Here is a 22,610-nt window from a genome sequence, read left to right as displayed (position 1 = left end):
TTTTTTAAATTATAGACTTTAGCACAGGGATGAGCAGAGATGGAGGCATTCGGGGAATGAATAGACACAGTCAGTGGTGGCTTTTGAAGTTACACATCACCGAGATGCCGAGGAACCTTTGCTTTTGCAGCAAATGAGATCCAGAGTGATTCTGGATGGGCACTGGAAGGCATTTCAGCTGGTAAAGTAGAACCCACGGTCAGCAGGGTTGCAGGGGAAGTTATGTCTTTCCCGTAAACAAAGGCTTAGCCTTATTGTATTAGGGCACCAGACCTTAGCACAACTGACTCCATGATGAAAGTACCGTTCAGGCCATGAAACTCAACACGTTGGCAGGCACCACCTGCCGAAACTAAAACAAAGGCCTAGTCCACCAAAGGTCATTGTTCTGGGAAAGTCTGTAAGTGTACTAACCCTGCATTTTGGCTTCTGTAGTTCTGCTTCTAGCTAACTGCTCTTGTTAACTGAAGCATGTCAACCCAGGATATGTTTTTGTGCTTAAACACTCGCCCTGAGAAAGACTCAGGTCACTGGCCAGCTAATAAAGACTTTTCCATTGGCTTAAACCCATGTCTGAGCAGTCTGCTCTGGTGAACACCCTGCAACATTTTCTGGATGTCTCACTGAGATCCCAGAGACCAGACTTTGAGACACCAGGAGTCTCAGAGCAGTGGTCACGGGACTCTTAGTACACAATCTGAGATAGTCTAGGTCCCCATGGCTCCCTTTGATCAGTTGCTGCCTAACACTTTGGAGGGGTCTGATACCTCCTCCTCAATAGGAAACAAATTAGACAGTGACTCATTTGTCACCTCAGGAGGGAGTTAAGATGCCTTCTGTTGGGACACATAGGAGAGGTCAGGTGTGGCTGCTGGCCTAGTGTCTAGGAACTGTGTAAGATGTCACTGGATTCCCCCTGACTGTTCAGATGTATGAATGTGTGGTGATTACCCCGGTGGTCTTTACTTTCTCTCTGTCTCTCTGTCTCTGTCTCTCTGTCTCTCTCTGTCTCTCTATCTCTCTGTCTGTCTGCCTGTCTCTCTCTCTGTGTGTGTGTTTCTATGTATTACTGTCAGTTCTGCTTCCCTGTATGGACCTGTGGCTTTCTCTGGATGAGAACCCCCTAGCTTGAGACCTGTGCCTCTCTTGGTGGGTACCTGAATTCTTTTGTCTCTGCCAGGTTGCCCAGAGAAACTATTCCCATCCCCATCCCCCAACCCCCAAAAAAACCAAAACAAAACAAATAAAAAGCCTGCACCTGACTGTCCCAGTTTGGAGGAGGGAACACTTGCTTGTTTTGTGACTTAACTCCTGATCATGGTCAGGGCTGGTGCCTGTGTGGAGGTGGGGAGGGGCTGGGCCTCTCATCCAGAGCCCCTTGCCGGCTAAGCAGATAAACCTTGCCTCCCTTCCTTGCCTGCTCTAAGCAGCCCCGTGGAAGGGAAAAAGCTCCCCTGAGCTGAGCCCAAAGGAAAAGAGAAAGTTCCATTCCTTTCTCTTCCATGATTTTATGTTTTTATTTTTTCAACCAATGATCCATATAATTGGAAAACTCAAAACCCACCATTTTTCTGGAAAAAAAAAAAGTAGGGAAAAAAACCCATTGTCGGGGCAGGGGGATTTCCTGCCATACAACAGATTTTCCCTTCTGTCCAACTGACCAAGGAATCTTTAAACAATTTTTGCTAGGTCCTTCTTAAAAGGACTGAAGAGACAGTTGCTAAAAAGATTTCCTTTATCACCTCATCAGCCCCAGACATTAAGAAAAAGTTATAAAAGTCAAAGGTAGAAGTAGGTTCCAGTTGCTGGCATAACTTAAAAGGCGTTTAATAGCAGAGAACTGATTGGGACATGACCTTTTGCATAAATTGGAAACCACTGTCACCTTCTCTGATGATGAGACACAGTGAGACCTACAAGTCTGGTGTCTTGTCCTCTGTCAGAAGAATATCTCCTAGCTGAACGTTCTGCCTCCAGTTGAAAGATACAGTTGGAATATCATCTTTCAGACTGATAACAAAGATTCCCAGGGATATGGACAGAAACCAGCCAACCTCCCCAGAACTGGCCCAACACCAAGTTCCCATATTTGTTCAACTAACCCCATTCAGATTAAACAATACCCAATGACCCCGGAAACTAAAGGGAAAATTGCAGTCTGTATTGCCTGGCTCAAAAAGGCAGGCATCCTGGAGCCCTGCCGGTTACCCTGGGATACACGGGGCCTCTGATTCTCTAGTCTGGTTTTCCCAGAGAAACAGGTGTACACTGTCTTGAATCTGAAAGATGATTCTTCAGCTTTCCATGGGTGGAAGTGAGCCAACCCATCTTTGCTTTTAAATGGACAGACCCAAAGAGTGGTTACAGGGGGCAACTTACATGAACCAGGTTGCCCCAAGGCAACTCTGTTTAATGAGATATTAAATGCTGACCTCCTGCCCTTCCATCAGAGATTCTCCAGAAAAACAGATTATAAAGGGTCACCCAGGGACTGTTGCCAACATTAAAGATCTCAGGCTACAGATTGTCAGCTAAGAAAGCCCAACTTTGTACATTAGAGGCTACCTACCCTAGCCACCAGCTGAAGAGAGGCAAAGGGGTGCATCTCGGAGTAAAATTGCTTCCATCCTTCAGATCCCAATTCCAAAGACTAAGAGACAGGCTTGAGAGTTCCTAGGTGCTTGTAGGTATTGCTGTCTCTGGACACCAGAGTTTGTGGAAATAACAAACACCAGCACAAAGTGGGGGGGCCCTGGGCCCCTAGTCGAGACTCAGACTAAAAACAGCTCTGATATTGGCTCCAGCCCCAGTGCTTCCAGATGTCTCAAAACCTTTCATCTGTTTGTTCATAAAACAAAAGACAAAAAGGGTTTTTAACCCAAACTTTGGGGTCATGGAAATACCCTGTGATATACCTGTCCAAGCGATTGAATCCTGTAGCCACAGAATGGCTCACTTGTCTTAAGAGTGGCTGTGGCTACTGTTAGTCTAATGGAAAACAAACAAACAAGTTAACTCTAAATTAAGGTTTTATACTAACAACACTCCATAACTGTGTTGAGGTCTCCCTCTGAGGAACACCAGAACTCTGGCTGTTGAATGACTCTGTGACCTAGTACCAGGCCCTACTCCTGGGCCACCCCTGAGTCCAGTTTGAGAAACCTACCACCATCAATCTTGCTACCCTCTTACCTAGTGAAGACCCATAGGTGCTTATCCTTGACTGTCACAAGATAAAAGATGAAACTGGGTCCTTGGGAATTGCAGCAGTTACTTTAACTGTAACAGCAATTTGAGCCCAAGTCAGGTGCCTCAGCCCAGACAGCAAAAGCAAGCTATCTGACCTAGTCTCTCATGTATATAAAAGAGAGCTTTTCACTGCTGGGAAAAGGACATTAAAAACAAAAGAAAAAAATCTTGGCCCTCCTATAGGTGATTTGGCTTCCCCATATGAATTGCTGCCTGACAAATGGCCCTAAGACCAGCGGGGCCTGTTGGTATTCTGATGACATACCAAGACTCAGTGCTGCCTGAGTCTCCATGGTAAAGAAAAAAAATATAAAGCTCAAACCCACAGGTTGGTGGAGGACACCAGAGGAAAAGCTCATTCTCCCAGAAACAACCGGCAGGACTCATCTGGAGTCTACAAAACTTTCTGAGTTGCTCAGATCAAGGTTTGTTATACCTGAACTGGACAACCTAGCTAGCATGGGATGTCTTATCCAGGAAGGGGTCTTAATAACAGTCTAACACCACGACAAACTGGGAAAATGATTTCACTGAGATCCAGCCTGCCAGGGCAGGATACAAGCACTTGCTAGTTCTTATGGATAGAAATGTTCCACACTTGACTGAAGCTGGCCAAACAGTAACTAAAAAGTTCCTCCAGGAACTGGTCCCAGGCTGGAGAGATGGTTCAGCAGTTAAGGGCACTGGCTGCTCTTCCAAAGGACTCTGGTTCAATTCCCAGCATCCACACGGCAGCCCTCACCTGTCACCAAGATCTGACACCCTCACACAGGCATACATACAGGCAAAATACCAATGCACATTAAGTAAATAAATAAATCTTTAGAAAAAAAACCTGGTTCCCTGATTTGGCCTCCCCATAGCAATGAGGTCCAACAATGACCTTTCATCACCCAAACCTCTTGATTAATAGCTAAAACTTTAGACAAAGATTGAAAACCTCATTGTGTTAGAATATACTAACCTCAGAGTTCTGGGAAGGTAATAATAATAATCAGAACATTAGAAGAAATTCTAACAAAACTCTCATTAGAGCTCATTGAAGAATGGACAGACCTCCTTCCTTTGCTTTGCCTCCGGCCTAATGCTAACTCCCATATAGAAAGGGATTTACCCCCATGAGATTACATTTGGAAGAACACTCCACTGTTTCTCAGACTCAGAGACCAGCAATTGGCAAAACTCTCTAACGATTCCTTTCTCCAGTCACTCCAGACCCTCCAGATCTCCATGAAGGCTACTCCGTGGATTATCTGAGACACCCAGCCCTACCTCGAAGTCCCCCACCAGTTTCCTCTTGTTCCAGCCCAGTGATACCTTCTGGGTCAAGCGGGCAACCAAAGAAGCCCTGGAACCAATTTGGAAAGGAACCTACATGGTGATTTTCTCCGCGCCTATGGCTGTGAAGTTAGCTGGCATTACATCATGGGTCTACTACTACCCAGGGCAAGAAAGCTAAAGCCACAGATGTCATTGCCAAATGGACTGTCTCCTGGACTATGGAGCCATTAAAATTAAGGCCTCATCAGTCTCCAGATTCTTCCATTCCCTGTACTTTTACCTCCTCCTGAGTTTGATGTTTTGTCCTATGGGTATGAGCATAGGGGTCATGATCCAGACCCTATAGCCCTCGGGCCTTGTACTAGCTGGTTTTGTGAATCAACTTGACACAAGCTAGAGTCTTCAGAGAGGAAGAAGCCTCAGTTGAGGAAATGCCTCCGTGAGATCCAACTGTAAGGCATTTTCTCGATTAGTGATTAATGCAGGAGGCTCCCAGCCCACCATCCCTGGGCTGGTGGTCCCAAGTTCTATAAGAAAGCAGGCTGCGAAGCCATGTGAAGCAAGCCAGTAAGCAGATCCCCTCCATGGCCTCTGCTTAAGCTCCTGACTCCAGGATCCTGCACTGTTTGAGCTCCCGTCCTGACTCTCTTCCGTGGTGACCAGCAATGTGGAAGTGTAAGCTGAATAAACCCTTCCCTCTCCATCTTGCTTTGTGGTCATGGTGTTTCATCGCACCAATAGAAACCTTAACTAAGGCAGGCCTGGACCTGGGAACTGAGGAAGACAGGTATAGGGGAGAAGATAGCTAATATGACTACAGACCCGCAACTCATAATTCATCTTGATCTTTGCTTACTGATGCCCACTTTAAGTGTCTGGTTGTACTGAAAAAAGAAAAAGAAAGAAAGAAAAAAGAAAAGAAAAAAATGTGGGAATTTATCTTTTGAGAAAGGAATTCAGAGTTTACAGTTCTATGCATGCCCTGAGGCTTGGCCCTCTAGTTACCAGGAACCAGGGAGTTTCCATTGCAAAACATTAGGACTGTAAAACAAAGCCTTCCTGAAAACACAGGAATGGGTATATAGAAAGAACGCCCTCCCAAGAGATGCACAATAGGAAAATGTGATCTAAGGGCCATGAAACTGAAGATCTGGAAATTCCTTTAAAAAAATATTCTGGCCTTTGGGAAACAGGGAAAACCTGGGGAATCCGATTCTATGCCACAGGAAGGGGCCCTAGGGTTAGAACTCTAGTTCTAACAACCATCATCATTCCCAGTCAGAGATCAGCCAAGATTGCTGGTTATGCTTAGATACCCAGCCCCTGAACGACACAGGGATAGGAACCAACGTGACTGTCAGCCCATCACCTGACAAAACTCACTGTGATTGGGGGCTTCTCACATTAACGTTAGAGGACCTACAGGGGGCTGTCTACTACCCAAAACCTTTAACCTAGGCACTTCCCCTTATTTCGATGTTTTCCATTCTGTCTTATGGGTTAATTATCTGAACAACAGCAATTGTACTAGGCTCTTGAGACTACTTGGTGGGCATATACCTTGGTTTGATTAAACGGGCCTCTTCTGATGCTTTCCAAACTAAGCAGACATGTTGATCTAGAGGTATTATGACTTTCCATTTCTGAACTAAAACAGCAGTTAGATTCCCTTGCAGATATGGTCCTGCAAAATTGCAGAGGCTTAGATTTAACTTCTCACGAGATAAACTATGTATAGCTTTATGAGAAACTTGTTGTCTCTATGTTAATTGATCAGGAGTAATTACAAAGATCTTGCCATGGTTGGAAAAACAAACTCAAAATGAGAGAAAGACAAAGACATTAATCAGATAGTTGGTACCAGTCTCTGTTCTCTTGGCCCCTTTGACTAACTGCTCTGCCGGCAGCACCCACTAGGCCTTTAATTCTTATTCTGATTGAATTTTTTTGGGGGCCCTCAACCTTAAACTATATGGTCAATTATGAGTCAGTTCAGTAAAATTGGTGGTCCTTAGGACTAGCTACACCTCTTTTTTGTTATTGTTGTTTTATTTTATTTCAAGACAGGGTTTCTCTGTGTAGCTTTGACTGTCCTGGAACTTATTCTGTAGACCAGGCTAGCCTCAAACTCCAAGATTCACCTGCCTCTGCATCCCAAGTGCTGTAATTAAAGACATGTGCCATCACCATCTGGCTCTACCTACACCTCATTAAAACAGGACGAGCCCATGATTTGACTCATTCCTTATGACCAGTGGGGAATGGACTGTAACAGGGCACCAGAGCTGAGCAGGTCTCCAGACCTAAGCACAAGTTGGAAACCAGTTTCCATTTGCTTTCAAGTACAGAACAACTGGAATGTGTTTGTGTGGGTGAGGGGTGGGGTAGGCAGATAGGATGTCTTAGAATTAGGAAATGAAAATCTCTGGCCTCAGCATGAAGTTTATTTAGATGGTTGAGCTGTTTTTCTCAAAAGACTGGCACAGGACACAGTTAGTTAGAAAGCCTGGCTTCAAACCACGAGGATCATCTGGGGTGTGTCCTATCAAGTAAGGCAGAAGTCTAGTGATGGTTTTAATAATAGCATGAAAAGGTGCGCAAAGGCAGAATGCATACAGAAGTTTGAGGCTAAGCAGAAACCCCTTAAGGCACCTGTAGGGGGACATAAGGATGGCGGGGAGAATGGCAAGTCTGTGAGGTGCCCGCTGTAAGATAATGGATGCCTTTGCTTTGAGCCTTTACCTCATTAGCTGATGCAAGGACAAAGAAAAGGATGTGGGAATGGGAGACGAGCAAGAGAAACTTTCACTTGGGATTCTAGTACTAGGCCAGGACTGAATGGGAAACGCTTCAGAATCCCATCAGATTCTGTTGGCCTGAAGCGTTTACCTACGACACCTGGGGCCTTGGGCCAAAGTTTCGTAGACGTCAATATTTCCACTCCTCTCACAGCGATCCAGAGAGATTGCCAAAGGCTCAAACAGACAATAATAGAATCATACAGTACAACACAACACAACACAATAATACAACAAACCACAATACAGTTATAGCTTATAGGATATTTCTAAATGTATTCATTCCCAAAATGTTGTGTACCTACCATGTGCAAGTTTAAGGAGAGAAAGATAGGAGAGAAACCAGAAATCCAGGCTCTGCTCTTGTGATGATTCCATTGTTGTGGCCAATTCAGGCAAGCTTTGACACGTGCATTGGCCAACAATGGGCAGAAGTAGGTAATACTATATTTCCAAAACCTGCTGTTTCTACCATCTGTCTCTTACAATACCATGCAAAGACACTGAGCTTAGACCAGTGGTTCTCACCCTGTGTGTCTCGGCCCCTTTGGGATTAGATGGCCCTTTTACAGGGGTTGAATAGCAGATATTTACCTTAAGATTCATAATAGTAGCAAAATTATAGTTATGAAGATGCAATGAAATAATTTTATGGTTGGGATGTCACCACAATATAAAGAACTAAAAAAGGTTGCAGCATTAGGAAGACTGAGAACTATTGGTTTAAACTATCAAGAAAGGAGACGGGGTTGAAGAGATGGCTCAGCAGTTAAAAGTACCACCTGCACTTCTGGAGGACCCAAGTTCAATTCCCAGATCCACAGTAGGCAGCTCACAGGAGATCTGACACTCTTCTGGTCTCCACAGACATCTGCACTGACATGTACATGACCACACACACACACACACACACACACACACACACACACACGTGTAATTAAAATTAAAAACAAAATAGTTTTTAAAAAAGTGAAGAGAGAGAATGAATAGGCGAGGCTAGGCCCAGGGTGAGAGGGTTGGGTTCTCAGTGAATGCAGCCGCATGAGCAAACCCAGGCAAGAACAGGGGGAAAAAACTACTCAGCTGAGCTCAGCCTTGACCACAGAATTATAAGGACACAAAATGATTGCTAGTTTAGCTCATGGAGTTTTCAGTGGTTTCATTACAAGAAACAGATTATTGAAAACCGGTCTCGCTGAACATAGCGGACAATGAGGACTACTGATACCTCAAGAACAATGGCAATGGGTTTTTGATCCTACTGCACCTATTGGTTTTGTGGGAGCCTAGGCAGTTTGGATGCTCACCTTACTAGACCTGGATGGAGGTGGGTGGTCCTTGGACTTCCCACAGGGCAGGGAACCCTGATTGCTCTTTGGGCTGACGAGGGAGGGGGACTTGATTGGGGGAGGGGGAGGGAAAGGGGAGGCGGCGGTGGGGAAGAGACAGAAATCTTAAAGAAAGAAAGAAAGAAAGAAAGAAAGAAAGAAAGAAAGAAAGAAAGAAAGAGAGAAAGAAAGAGATTATTGGTACACGAGGAAGATGAGTGTAGAAACCAGAACAACCCAAAATGTCTCTGCCCACCCCCACCCCACCCTTGCTTTATAAATATGTTACAGGACAAAAGGAACCTTGTAGAAGAAAGTTCGATTTTGCAGGGCTAGAGAACAAACAGAACCTTGAGGATGCTGGATGCTCGACAGCTGAGCTACATTTCCAGCCCTTAGGTTTTTGTCAATGTCACCCTGGCCGCTATGAAGCCAGGAGTGCCACGTTCTCATCACCTGGCTCCATCTCTTGAGTGTTAGGATTACAGGCATGAGCCACCTTACCAGGCACCAAGGGTATTTAATGCATTACCTGGCTTGTTCCAGTTAGATCATATGATCCCATATAAGCAGAGTTTTCTCCGCTAGCAGAAGCCGAAGGCAGAGATCTGAAGCTGTGACAAAGATGTGGCCTGCTTTTCAGAGGCCACGTGGAGAGTGTTAAGAGGCCTACAGAAAGCCTCTGACAGCCAAGAGGAGCCCTTGGTTCAGAATGAGCATGGAAACCGGGATGGAAGATTGGAATTTGGCCACCAACCTCAAAACTTAGACTGTATCCCCAGAGCTCCCTGCAGGGACCAAGCCCTGATGGCACTTTTCAGAACCAACAGAGACAACCTTGCTATGCCACCTTTTACTTGTGAACTCTGACCCCTGGGAATTGGATGCTGTGTTAAGCCAGTATATTTGAAGTTATTTATTACAGCAATAACCGAAAGTCCTGACGTGTAAACAAGTCACTGAAAGGCAATTTGAGCAGTCTTCCTTCCAGGGGTGTGCCCTGAGCCAAGGGGTCTGGCCCCAGGCAGAGAAGGGAAGAGATGATGCCACCAAGAAAAAGAATCCCAGCTCTAGTTTCCTGGAGAAAGCATGTGAGAGCCCCCCAGAAGCAAACTCTGAGGTGAGCACCAGTGCAAGAGATTGTCTGGATGACCCCAGGAAACTTCAGCAGAAGATGGGACAGTGAGACCAGAAATGACAGAACCCCCAAAAGCACTTCTTTTCAGGGATGCCAGGAAACGGGGCAGGTGGTGCCTCACTGCCACCTCACCCAAAGGACATGGGCATGGGGGATTTCTACATCAACTGCCAGCATCATTGGTTAGAACCCTCTTGGGGGACAATAACCTCCTGACACTCCAGCCTGCTGTGTGTGTGTTTGCAGAGCAGGCACCGACAGTTTAGGAAAGCTCTCAGGATGGGGTGCGGGCTGGGGAGCAGCAGGTCCTGTCTGAGAAGTGTGGCAGATGCAAATGGAACTGATGAGGCCAGAAGACGGGGCGGGACATGGTAGCACTTCCAGTAATGGGTGCTGCAGGTGGAGAGAAACAGGCGTGCTCACAGACGCATTGAAACATCCAAGGTCTGTTGAGAGATGCTCAGGGGATTATTTATCTGGGTTGGACTGACTTACTCCACCACCTCCTCACTTGGTGCCTCGGGGCAAGTTACTTTATTGCTCTCAATATTATCGTTTCTCGTACTATCTATGATTCAAATGACAGATAGGTGCAGCCTCCTTGGATTAGATTAGATAATGGTTTGAAAGAATCTGAACCTGGCACAGTGCCAGCCCTCAGCAAACAGAAGGAAATAAAGCCGGCAGGGTTTTTTTTGTCATATGGGTATTCCGTGGTTAGCCGACTAACTGCAGTCACAGGCAGAGCCAGGGACGTGGTCTGGGGAGATGTTGGGGCTAGAAAAGTGGGCAGTGGGTCTTAGTTACTTTGTATATTTCATAATCTATATTTTATATTTTATGATGTGGGTTTGTGATGGCGGTATATATTCAGTGCAGAAGACATGCTTAGCATGGTCAATAATCAGCACAAAATTTTTCCAAGTTTAATCTCGATTTTTTAAAGTCAATTCAGACTTACTTTTCAGAAATGTGGAAGAGTAATCCAGGACTTCTGACCCTGAAGGTTGGTGGGTGTCAAGAGCTCTGTGGGTAGAGATCAGGTGGTCCAGAAGCTTTGATGGAAAAGAATCACTTCTATTTTCACCTTCCGGCAAAGGGTCCACAACGATAGTAGCAAAAAGAACATGGCTTTGTTACTAGTGAAAAGGTAAGTAAGCAAACAGTACGCGTGGGTACTTCCAACTTACACATCTTTTTAAAAATTGTACGTGTGTGTGTGTGTGTGTGTGTGAACATGCACACACATGCCAGAACACACACATGGAGGTCAGTCAGAGGGAAATGTGCAGGAGTCGGTGCTCTCCTTCCTCCATTCGGGCTCCAGAGGTTGAACCTGTCATCGGGCCAGAATCTTTCTTTACCAGCTCAGCCATCTAGCCAACCCCAGGTGTGTCCCAATTTATATTCAGCACTAATTCAAAAGCATGACACTTTTAGATTAGATTATTGCTTTTATCTGATGTCTGGGTGTCTTGCCCACATGTATTTCTGTGTAGCACGGCTATTCGCAGTGTCCTCAGAAATCAGAAAGGGGATCTGATTCCCTGGAACTGGAGTTGTGGATGCTGGGAATTGAACTCAGGTCCTCCGCTAGAGCAGCCAGTGTCCTTAACATTTGAGTCCCTTCTCCGAGTCCTTTAGATTTTATATTTAATGTGTTAATAAAAAACATATTTAAAGCTACATTGGACATATTTAAGTGAATTTCAATATAAATGTCTCCCTTTGAATTCCTAGCTGTTTTGGCTTATGCTTTAGAAACACGTTTTCTAAGAAACTATTTAGAAACTTCAATGGACAAGAAAACAATAATGAGTACAACCTCATATTCTCCTGCCTTTGCTAATATGGCTAATTCTAGAGCTCATGACCCCACCCATTTATCTAATAATAAAGCCCAACCACATGGGCTCTGAGAAGGGGGGGGTCACATGAACAGATTTGCATGCTGGGGTGAACTACACCAGTGGTCCTCAGTCCTTCCGCACTGTCTACCCTGTTAATAGTTATGGCTCAAACTTGTCCTGGGCCTCGAAATACACAAGTCAGGCTTTCCCTGGAGACAGAGTTTTGTTGTCTGTGAGGGAATATTTATGAATGGAAAAAGTCCCTTGGGTGAGCAGTCTCTCTCTCTCTCTCTCTCTCTCTCTCTCTCTCTCTCTCTCTCTCACACACACACACACCCTTCACACCCTTTTAAAAACTTATTGTGTGTGTGTGAGAGAGAGAGAGAGAGAGAGAGAGAGAGAGAGAGAGAGAGAGAGAACACACCCTAAAGCCTAAACACGGAGGTCAGAGAACAATTTGTGACAGTCACCTCTCCTTCCACCATGGGGATTCTGGGGATTGAACTCATTTGGTCAGCCTTGGCAGCAAATGCCATTACCCCCCAACCATCTCGCTGGTGCCTGTTTTTTTTTTTTTTGTTTGTTTGTTTGTTTGTTTGTTTTTTGCTTGTTTGTGACAGGGTCTCTCATAGCACACACTGGCCTCAAACTCACTATATAGCTAGGGGCTGGTCTTGAACTCCCGATTGCACTGCCATATCCCTAGCTGGGGATTGCAGGTATAATCCCACAACCAAGTTGTCCCTGGGACCCTGTATGTGTTGTTGCCACCCTTATACAATGTCTAGGTCTAAGAGTCTTGGGGGATGTCGTCTGGTGGGCTCTTAAGGGAAAGAAGAATTTGAGCCAATCAGTTTTAAAGAAATTATTGGATCCACAGAGAATCTGCTGGTATGGATATAAAATTGCAGTTCTAACAAAGGGAAGGACTTCATGGCCAAATTCATAAGGCATAGGCTGCTTCCTTACTCATGGAATCTTTTCCTTTTCCTGTAGAGACAGAGGGAAGCGGCAGACTGCATTCCCAGCATCCCATAGTTAGCAGAGCCCCGGGGCTGTGTTTGCTAGTGCATCATCTCAGTCTCCCCTTTCTGCTTCTAAGGCCCTTGTTGTGGGATAGTTATACATTGCGAAGATGTGCTGCTGTGATTGGTGTAATAAAAACCTGAACAGCCAATAGCTAGACAACAGGGATAGGTGGGGCTTGTGGACAGAGAGAATTATGGGAAGAAGAAAGGTGGAGTCACCAGCCAGATTGGAGGAAACAGGAAAGCAAGACGTGCATACGGAAGAGAGACACAAGCCACATGGCAGAACACAGATTAAAAATAGGGGTTAATTAAGTTATAAGAACGAGTTGGAAAAAAGTCTAAGCTAAGGTCAAGATTTCATAATTAATAATAAGTCTCTGTGTTAGCTGTGAGCTGGCAGCCCCCCCCCCCCCCCCCCGAAAGTCCGACTACACCTCATGGCTTCTTTAGGCAAGATGGATAATCTAAAATAATCCCCCATCTCCAAGACAGCTGATCAGCAACCTAATGTTCCTCTGCCAAGTAATCTAACGTCCTAACCGAGTCCAGAGACTATGACATGGGTATCTCTGAGGGACGATTGCCAACGGCAGTGAAAGAGACAAGCTTGCCAAGGGAAACCTGGCACATGAAAGCCCTGAGCTCCCTGCCACTGTAACCCATCATGAGGCACTTCATATTTTTGTTTTGTTTGGGTGTTTTTAGACAAAGCACTACCACGTCGCCTGGTTGGCCCGGGACTCGCTGCACAGACCAGACAGGCTTGCACTCTCGGTCCTCCCACCTTTGCTTCCTGAGTGCAAGGATTACAAGTGTGCACCACACCCAGCTTTCACTTATATTTATATTAGACACCTGCAGCAGATGTTTGTGGGGTGTTTTGGCACATCGCACTACCCACCTGCTTCAGGGTACCTCGAATAGACGGTTCCACAGTCTTTGCCAGCCTCCATTATCAGGCCAACATGGAAACACCTCTGCTTTCTCTAAGGTCGTACAAGGCCACTGAGCCAGATTCAGGTACATGGGGGTTACCACGCCCAGAAACAATGCTCCTCTGATGGAGAGTGGGACCTGTGGTTAGGTATGGCAGCCTTTGGCCTCTAGTGGAGCTTCTGATGGTTCCCATGGTTCCCTATGAATCCCAGCAGTACTGTCTCAGTTGCCCGCAGTGGTAACTGGTTTGTGAGTATACCTTGCCTTAGCTTTTCTCCTCTCTGCTTCATTTTCCCTGCTTCTTATTTCAAGTCCCTGAGATTACATCCCCAACAAACTACCCACATCCTTCACCTTCTCTTGCTGCTACTTTAGAGGGAAATGAAAACCTGCTGAACTTATCGCCTGTATCTTACTCATTTGTATACATCTCGTCTAACTTGCTAGGGTCCTTTGGGTTGGCGGATGCCCCTGCCACAAAACGTACCTCCTTTTAATCTTGTCTTCAGACACAATTACATGAAAGACTGGCCCTATACATCCTTCTTGGCTGATTCTGAGGCTCTACATCAAGACATGTTTAAAGAACATAAATACCTTAGGAGAAATCACCCTGAGCCACGTACTAAAAGGTCTATGTACCTAAGGGGAGGAAAGGTTGTCTGAGGTTATCTTTCTCTGAGTTCAGGCTGAAGTTCTGCTTGTTTATTTGAGTTCCGGAAATAACCCTGGGAATTTACTTAGGTGCCAAGGGAAACATGAGGACATTGGACTCTAAAAACATTTTGCTGTAAGCCCCAGAAGACAGCAGGCATACACCCAGAGTAAGACACTGGTGCCCTGCTGTAGACCCAGCAAATGCCTGCTGACTTTGGAGGAGAGGTTACATGTTCTTTAATGGCGAATGGGGATGTCATTTTCTGTGTGTTCTAAAGAGAGGCAGAGCAAGGCTGTAGAGTTTGGGGAGGATTTTAGTATATCTCTGGGATGGTGCAGAACTTGTTTTTGTTAGGGTTTCTATTGCTGTGATGAAACACCATGACCAAAGAACAGTGTTGGGGAGAAAAGGGTTTCATCTGCTTAAATTTTCTTATCACTGTCCATTAGTGAAGGAGGTCAGGGTAGGAACCTGGAAGCAGGGGCAGAGGCCCTGGAGTTGCTTACTGGCTTGCTCATGATGGTTTGTTTCTTGTAGAACCTAAGACCACCAGTCTAGAGGTGGCCCAGTGGTGGAGCCACCCATAATGGGCTGCCCCCCATTAGTCACTAATTAAGAAAATGTCTTACAGTCGGATCTTATGGAGGTGTCTTCTTAATTGAGGTTTCCTCTTTCAGATAACTCTAGTTTGTCAAGTTGGCATAAGACTATCCAGCACAGAGCTCCTCTTCCAGTGTAACACGTGACCATTCTCTTATGAAATAGTCTCCTGTACTAAGGCTGAGAGAGAGCTGGGAATGAGATCCACACCACTCAGCATCCCGGGAGGCCCCCTTCCAGGTTTAATGGCGCTGCCCTTGAGATGGAGAAATGACCATAGAAAGCTGAGGAGTGTGTTTGACGACAATGTCTTGGAGGAGAACTGGGATGTGGGGAAGCTGGCCTGTGATGCCCTCATAATATAGTCACTAGTACCATCAGGAGATGAGAGAAACTCCCCAGAGCTGTCCTAAACGGAGTGAACAAGTCCTTAGACATGGCTGCTCCAGATAGGGCAAACACCTCCCTTACTTAAGAAAGCCTTAAGGTTTGAACCTCCTGGCAGCTGGAGATGAGTGACTGGGTTCTCTGATGGGGTTGGAGCAAGGTACCATCCATTGTAACTTCACTCTATTACAACAGGGAGGTCTATGCTGGTCTCCCAGAGAGGCTCAGTTCATATATCTACCTTCAAAGACCTTCAGCCTCCTCTGGCTATAAGGACCTATTTCTACTTTGCCACTGTTAAAGATTGGCTACATATAGAAAACAAAACAGCTCATGGAAAAGAAAAAACATTATATTTCAGTAGATAATCCTGTCCCAGAAGCAGAATTATTTTACAGTCTTCAGGGCACATTCTATCGCGTGTTCCTATTTGAGTCTCAGAACCTGTATTCTGTTCTATGTGTATGAGTGTTTTGTCTGCATGTGTCTGTATACCACGTGTGTGCCTGGTGCCCGAGGAGGCCAAAAGAGGGCATTAGACCCCCTGGAACTGGAGTGATAGTGGGTTGGTGAGCCACACTGTGGGTTCTGGGAATCAAACCTCAGCTCTTGGAAGAGCAGTCAGTGCTTTTAACTACTGAGCTGTCTCTCCAGTCCAGTCTTTTCTCTCTCAACACATCCATGGCTCTCCTGGAACTTTCTAAGTAGACCAGGCTGGCCTTGAACTCACAGAGCTCTGCCTGCCTCTGACTTCCCAGTGCTGGGATTAAAGGTATGTACCACACGACTAGCTCAGTTGTCTTGACCTTACAAACAAAATCAAACTTTATTTATTTATTTAACCTATTTGTTTTCTTTCTTTCTTTCTTTCTTTCTTTCTTTCTTTCTTTCTTTCTTTCTTTCTTTCTTTCTTTCTTTCTTTCTTTCTTTCTTTCTTTCTTTTTCAAGACAGGGTTTCTCTGTAGCTTTGGAGCCTGTCCTGAAACTAGCTCTTGTAGACCAGGCTGGTCTTGAACTCACAGAGATCTGCCTGCCTCTACCTCCCGAGTGCTGTGATTAAAGGCATGCACCACGGCCACCAGGCTCATTTTTTTAAAAAGATTTATTTGCTTGCTTATTTATTTGTTTGTTTGTTTATGTATACAGTGTTCTGCCTGCATATATGCTTGCAGGCCAGAAGAGGCAACCAGATCTCATTACTGATGGTTGCTAGCCACAATGTGGTTGCTGGGAATTGAACTCAGGACCTTCAGAAGAGCAGGCAGCACTCTAAACCACTGAGCCATCTCACCAGCCTCCTATTTGTTTTCTTAGACAGAGTTTCACTATGTAGCTCAGGCTAACCTTTAATTCCCCGAAATTCTTCTGCTTCAGTCTCACAATCAGTGAGATTATAGGCATGAGCCATTATGCTTGGCAGTCTTGACCTTTTAAAAACTTTGTTTATTATTAGTACTATCATGTATGTCTATGAGGGAGTGTGTGTGTGTGTGTGTGTGTGTGTGTGTGTGTGTGTGTGAATGCAGATACACATGTGCCATGGCATTCATGTGGGGTTCAGAGGACTACTTTAGGTCCCCTCCTTCCACCTCACTATATAGACCAGGCTAGCATCCAGCTCAGAGATCCATCTGCCTCTGCCTCCTGAGTGCTAGGATTAAAGGTGTGCATGATCATGTCTGACTGAGTCCTGGCTTTTTTTTTTGATAAAGTTATTGTATTTTCTTTCTTGAATGAAGTGATAAGACTTGTCTTTTCCCCTAACATATAGTTTAACATATGATTTAGAAGTAAAAGAAAACAAAGGAAGAGAGGGAAAAGGAACAGAGAGAGAGAGAGAGAGAGAGAGAGAGAGAGAGAGAAAAGAGAGAGAGAGAGAGAGAGAGAGAGAGAGAGAGAGAGAGAGAGAGAGCTAGTACAGCACCAAACTGACCTGCAAATTAATTGAGAGGCTTGGTCCAAACTTCAAGAATTTCCCCCAGACCACAAAGACACCTTGTTGTGTTCATGGTATTTATGTTTGCTCTAATATTGTCCCTGGCCTGGAGTCTGGAGTTTCTCTCTGCTGATACACAGCTGCTGAGAGAACTCCACGCTGCAAACACCCAAACCCCAGTCCTGCTCTCCCTACAGAGCTGGAGACGATTCCAGAAAGTCACGGCACTGGCGTTTCCATCACTGACTCTGCAAACGTCATCTCTGGAATACATGGATGTAAGATTTCAGCTGCCACTTCTACAGCGGAAATCCCACAGAGCCGTCCTGTGGATAATTAAACGGTTTTACTGCACTAGAGCAGACAGGAAAAGAAAAGCATCCATTGTATTCAGCCAGACTTAGAGGGTCCAGGCTAATTCTCATGCGGTCTGCTCGAGTGAACTGCACCAGCCTTCTGTCTTTCATTGGCGGGGAGTGGAAGCTTTGGCCACCAAGCGTTATTTTCCAGAAAGCAACTGGCTGTCTGCATAGAACGGCTGCAGTGGGAAAATTACTTTAAAATTTTTATGGTTAGCTGCAGGGCAGAAGTATGAAAGGTCATCATTTTATACATCTGGAAAAATGAAGTCAGGGCATGCAGCACACACAGCATCAGCTGGAATAAGAGCTGATGGAGCAAGGCTCCTGGGAGGGCTTACAGGGAATATTCTTGTGTTAGCTAATCGTGTGTGTGTGTGTGTGTGTGTGTGTGTGTGTGTGCCCCCAAGTTAGTTTCCTGTGAGTCCAGTGACAATTGGCCATAGGCTTGGTGGCTCCAAACAACTGAATTATTGTCTTGACAGCTCTGGGGTTCAGAGGTTTAAAGTGTGTCTTCAGGACTGTGCTTCCTCTGGAAGCCCTAGGGGAGACCTCTGAAGTGTCTGAAGCCATCTGCATCCCTTAGCTCACGCCCTCGCTCTCCCACCTCTACACCCCCAGCCCACCACTATGACCTATCTCTACTGTTCCGTCTTTCGTTCCTACTCTGACCCTCTTACATCCCTGTCTGAGGACCCTTATTATGACTTTGAGGCCACTTGGACAACCCAGAATAACCTTTTCTCTCAAATCCTTACGTTAACCACCTTGGCAAATTGGCTTGGTCCTTGTAACGAGGGGGTGCAGTCATCTGTGGGGGCCTCTGTATTCACGCCACCTTCTCCCAATGTCCCTGATCTGTTGTGGCTGTAATGATAGCGGGCACAGCTGACTGAGCGGCTCCTGTGTGCGCACAGGGGTTTGACTGATGATAGAGGAGCATCAGGCTGACTGGGTGTGGTGTCCTCACTCGAATTATTTTGGGAATCCATGGCTAGATTTCTAACTCCCAGCTGTACAGTCATTTGTCTGAGGACTTTCTCTGGCTGCCAGAGCCTATTCTAAAGCCAGAAGTAGAAAAGAATTAATGTCCCCTTGTGTCTCCAAGCCTTCCTTGTCAATGACCAATAGACCAACTCCCTTGACCTGTGACTGGGAACACTCTTAAGTACCCATAATGTGTAGTTTTTCAGAATTCCCAGTGGAGTTAAGCTACAGTTGTTTATAGTGTGTCCTGCTTGGGAAATATCTTCTCTTTTATCTGTCTTCTCCTTCTGGTCTTATTTCTCCCAATTCCCCTAATAATACTTTTTGGATCATTTGCCAGGTGAATTGCTTGCTTGTACTTATGTCTTCTCAGAATCTGTTTCCAGGGGAATCCAAAGTAGAATATTGGAATAGTCAACTCAGTTGCCCTGGATAGCATGACTGATAAGTCTGTTGCAAATTACGTCTCTCTAACCACTCCCAGTTGCTTCTCTCAGTTGACTTTATTCGCTATTGTCCTGAGGGATAAGGCTGACTTGGGATGTAATTAAGCCAGAAGGTACTTGGCCCCAAGTATCTAGCTTGAAAGAAGAACGGCATCCCTGAGGGTGAGAGGTGACTGCAGTTCAGACGTCTGAGACCCTGACGTGATGGGGTTGAGGATGCTGTTGCAGCAGCATGTGGGAACTCCCACATCTCAAGGTACCACACCCAGATTCATCAGTCAATGTGAGAGTGGGGTGTGTGTGTGTGTGCGCCTGCATGTGTGTGTGCATGTGTCCTGTCAATGAGGGAAGGAATTGCAGACATATGACACCATGACTAGAAGACCTGGGCCATTACCTTATTGACTTAAAATTCTGCATCAGGAAAAGGCAACAACAACAACAAAAAAAAAACTGACTGAAAGTATGTCTATTGTGGTGGTTTGAGTAAGAATGGCCCCCAGAGGTTCATATATTTGAAAGCTTAGTCACCAGGGAGTGGCGCAATTTGAAAGGGTTAGAAGGATTAGGAGGGTGGCCTTGTTGGAGGAAGTGTGTCACTGGGGGCAGGCTTTGAGGTTTCAGAAGCCCACGCCAGGTCCAGGCCTGCTCTTTCTTGGTCTGCAGAGTAGGATTTAGCTCTCAGCTGCTGCACCAGCACTGTGTGAGCTGCTATGCTCTCGGCAACAATGTTAATAGACTAAACCTCTGAAACTATAAGCAAGTCCCAAACTAGACCTGAAATCTAGGTTGCAGGAAACAATTTCTGCAGAACTTTATTTGATCAGCCTGCTGCTCTTTTACAAGGTGAATTTTTTTTTTTACTCCCTGGATATCGCCTTTATTTTTCCCCAAATATTTTAATGATACACATTGATTGTGTAGGATGAAGGTATTTTGACATTTCCAAACCTGTAGATAAAGTTCTTAGATAGCATTCATCCTACAAGGTGAATTTTAAACCATAAATGGAGTGCACTATTGAAAAAGAAAAAATAGTTGACTTATCCCGAGATAGGTTTTTGTTTGCTTATTTATAAACCTTCTTACTACCTAGGGCTGATAGGAACATAATTTTTCATCTGTCTCCCCAAGACAATAACCTCATGAGAGAGGCAACTGGCTCTGTTATCCGCTTAGCTTTAAGAGAAGACCTTCAGTAAAGGCCTTGCCTTGTGGGGTTTGTGTGTGAAATTCTGAATTTCAGTCTCACGAGAAGAATTTCCTGGAAAACAACATGTCCCATTGGCATTCAGAATATGAGAAGAACGAGGTCGGGTCCAGGAGTTGCAGGGCCACCAATCCCAGAAGGTGCACCTGTCACTTTGTCTGAGTGCTTGGTGCCACTTGCTACAAATGCTGGTTTTGTAACTGACTCGTGGTGTGCCGCCTTGGGTGACCTTGTCGCCCTTCTCTTTCAGTGACCTCATCTTAAAACAGAGACAAAATTACGGTGTTGGATGCCTCCCCACTGGACAGCTGCTCCATGCTGGGACTTTCTTAGTGGACTGATCTACTTCAAGATGTGACGTGTCTCAGGAAGCCCAAATATGTGGAGGCTGGGGTTTCCTAGATGCCTGAGGCCTGCAGTCCGACTTGCCTTCTGTGCTCCTGGCTTGCTCAGCATAGGTAAAAGAAAAGCTGTAGAGGTTTGAGAAATTGACACAGTTGCCTGTCGTCTTGTCATCCCTGAATTGGGTTTTTACAGTTTGTAGGCTCCTGAACTACCACAGTGTCTGTAATTAAATTACATATTAACTGTTTTTGATAACTGTCGCAGTACCAATACCGTACTTGCTTGTGCAGGGATGTTTGCAGCATTGTGGCCTGGGAAAGTTTTGTGTAGACTACGGTTGAATCAATGTGTTGCCATGGACAAGTTGGTTATCCTAGACCTAATCAGTAGCAACATAGATTCAGAATCAATAGTGGAGAGGTGGAGGCAAGAGGATCAGGAGTTCAGGCCAGCCTTCAATACATAGCGAGTTCTCGGTCAGGCCAAGCTATGTTGAGAGCCTGTTTCAAAAACCAAACACGGCTAGAGAGATGGCTCAGCAGTTAAGGGCACTTGCTGCTCTTCCAAAGGACCCAAAACTCGACCCCCACACCAGAGGCAGACAACCATCTGTAACTCCAGCTCCAGGGAGCTGAGGTCTGAGCTTACCTACACTCGCATGCATACAGACACACCTGCACACAATTAAAATTAGTAAAAACCAGTTTTTCAAACAAACAGACAAACCATCGCTACAGCCAAACTAAGGCCTTACTTTTTAATCCCAAGGGGCTTTGCTTGCTTAACTAGGTCAATACACTTATTCTCCAAAAAGATGAACAGATCCAATTTTCTCCTGAAACTATTTTTTTTTTAATTTAAGCTTTAAAAAATGTCTTGAGCTTGGTGTGGTGGTGCAGGACTTTAATTCCACCCCTTGGGAGCAAGTGGTTTGTGGGTCTCTGAGAACGAATTGACTTGACTTTGACCGAAGAGTTTAGAATTAGATTTTTTTTTAAAGAATTTATAGAGGAAAAGGAATCAAAATCTTGGGGCGTAGCTCAGTGGTAGAGTGCTTGATTATTACAAAAGAGAGGAAGGAAGGGAGGGAGGGGAGAGAACAAGGAACTGAGCACAAGATGTTTTGCTGAACAAAAGGCCTTCTGGCCTCCTTGCTGGCTGCAGTTTCTTAGGGGCTGCTAAGGCTCTCTTAGGTTTTACAAAGAGCAGAGCAGGTGGCAGCGGATGTCGGAAGGCTGTGGCTGCATCACATCCGACCAGCCTGCAGGAGGACGAATTGGGGAATGAGATGGGGGGCAACTGCCCTCAGACTCTCTAGAACTTAGCCTCTTAAACTGTGGGCCATGGCCCTGTGTGGGGTTATGGAACTGAATGTGGGAGAGGGGCCACAAAATAACTGTAAACAGTAAAACGTTACTGAACTCCAAGAACCAAAAATTAAATCAAAGTCAAATGCATCATAAATCCATAATGTTTCTGGCAGCACTCACCTTGGCTGCCCAGGGCAGTTTCACCACTGCTATGGTTCTGAACACACACACACACACACACACACACACACACACACACACACCGATGGCGCGAGCCTTGCACTGCGCAAGCCCTTCACTGCTTGAGCCCTGCACTGCGCGAGCCCTGCACTGCATGAGCTGCTGTGCTCTGAAATACAAGGCCAGCAAGAACTGCCCCAAACGACCCAGCTCAGAGTCCAGGCGCTTGTGTGTTATGGACTGCAGTGGTTTCAGTTTTTGCTGTTATAGAAACACAGTGGTTTCAATTACAGAAAACAAAGCCACGTAATACTTTCCTTCTGTCATTCCTTAGCATTAAATTAGTATAAGTTTGGGTTGTATTGTGGTAAGTGTTTGACTTTAAAAATTGTTCTTTGAGTTACTGACTTCAGTTTCATTGAAAAAAAATCACTGGTGTGATGGCACATGACTTTAATTTCAGCACTTGGTAGGCAGAGGCGGGAGAATCTTCATGAGTTCAAGCCCAGTGGGAGCTACTTAGTGAGACCCTGTCTTCAAAACCACAGGACAAAAGAATCAGTAAGTGCGTTTTAGTTTGG

This window comes from Alexandromys fortis, unplaced genomic scaffold (genome assembly GCF_014885135.2).
Source record: "Alexandromys fortis isolate MF-2015 unplaced genomic scaffold, M_Fortis_MF-2015_v1.1 scaffold_6, whole genome shotgun sequence".
Lineage (NCBI taxonomy): Eukaryota > Metazoa > Chordata > Mammalia > Rodentia > Cricetidae > Alexandromys > Alexandromys fortis.
Note: the sequence above shows the minus strand (reverse complement) of the source record.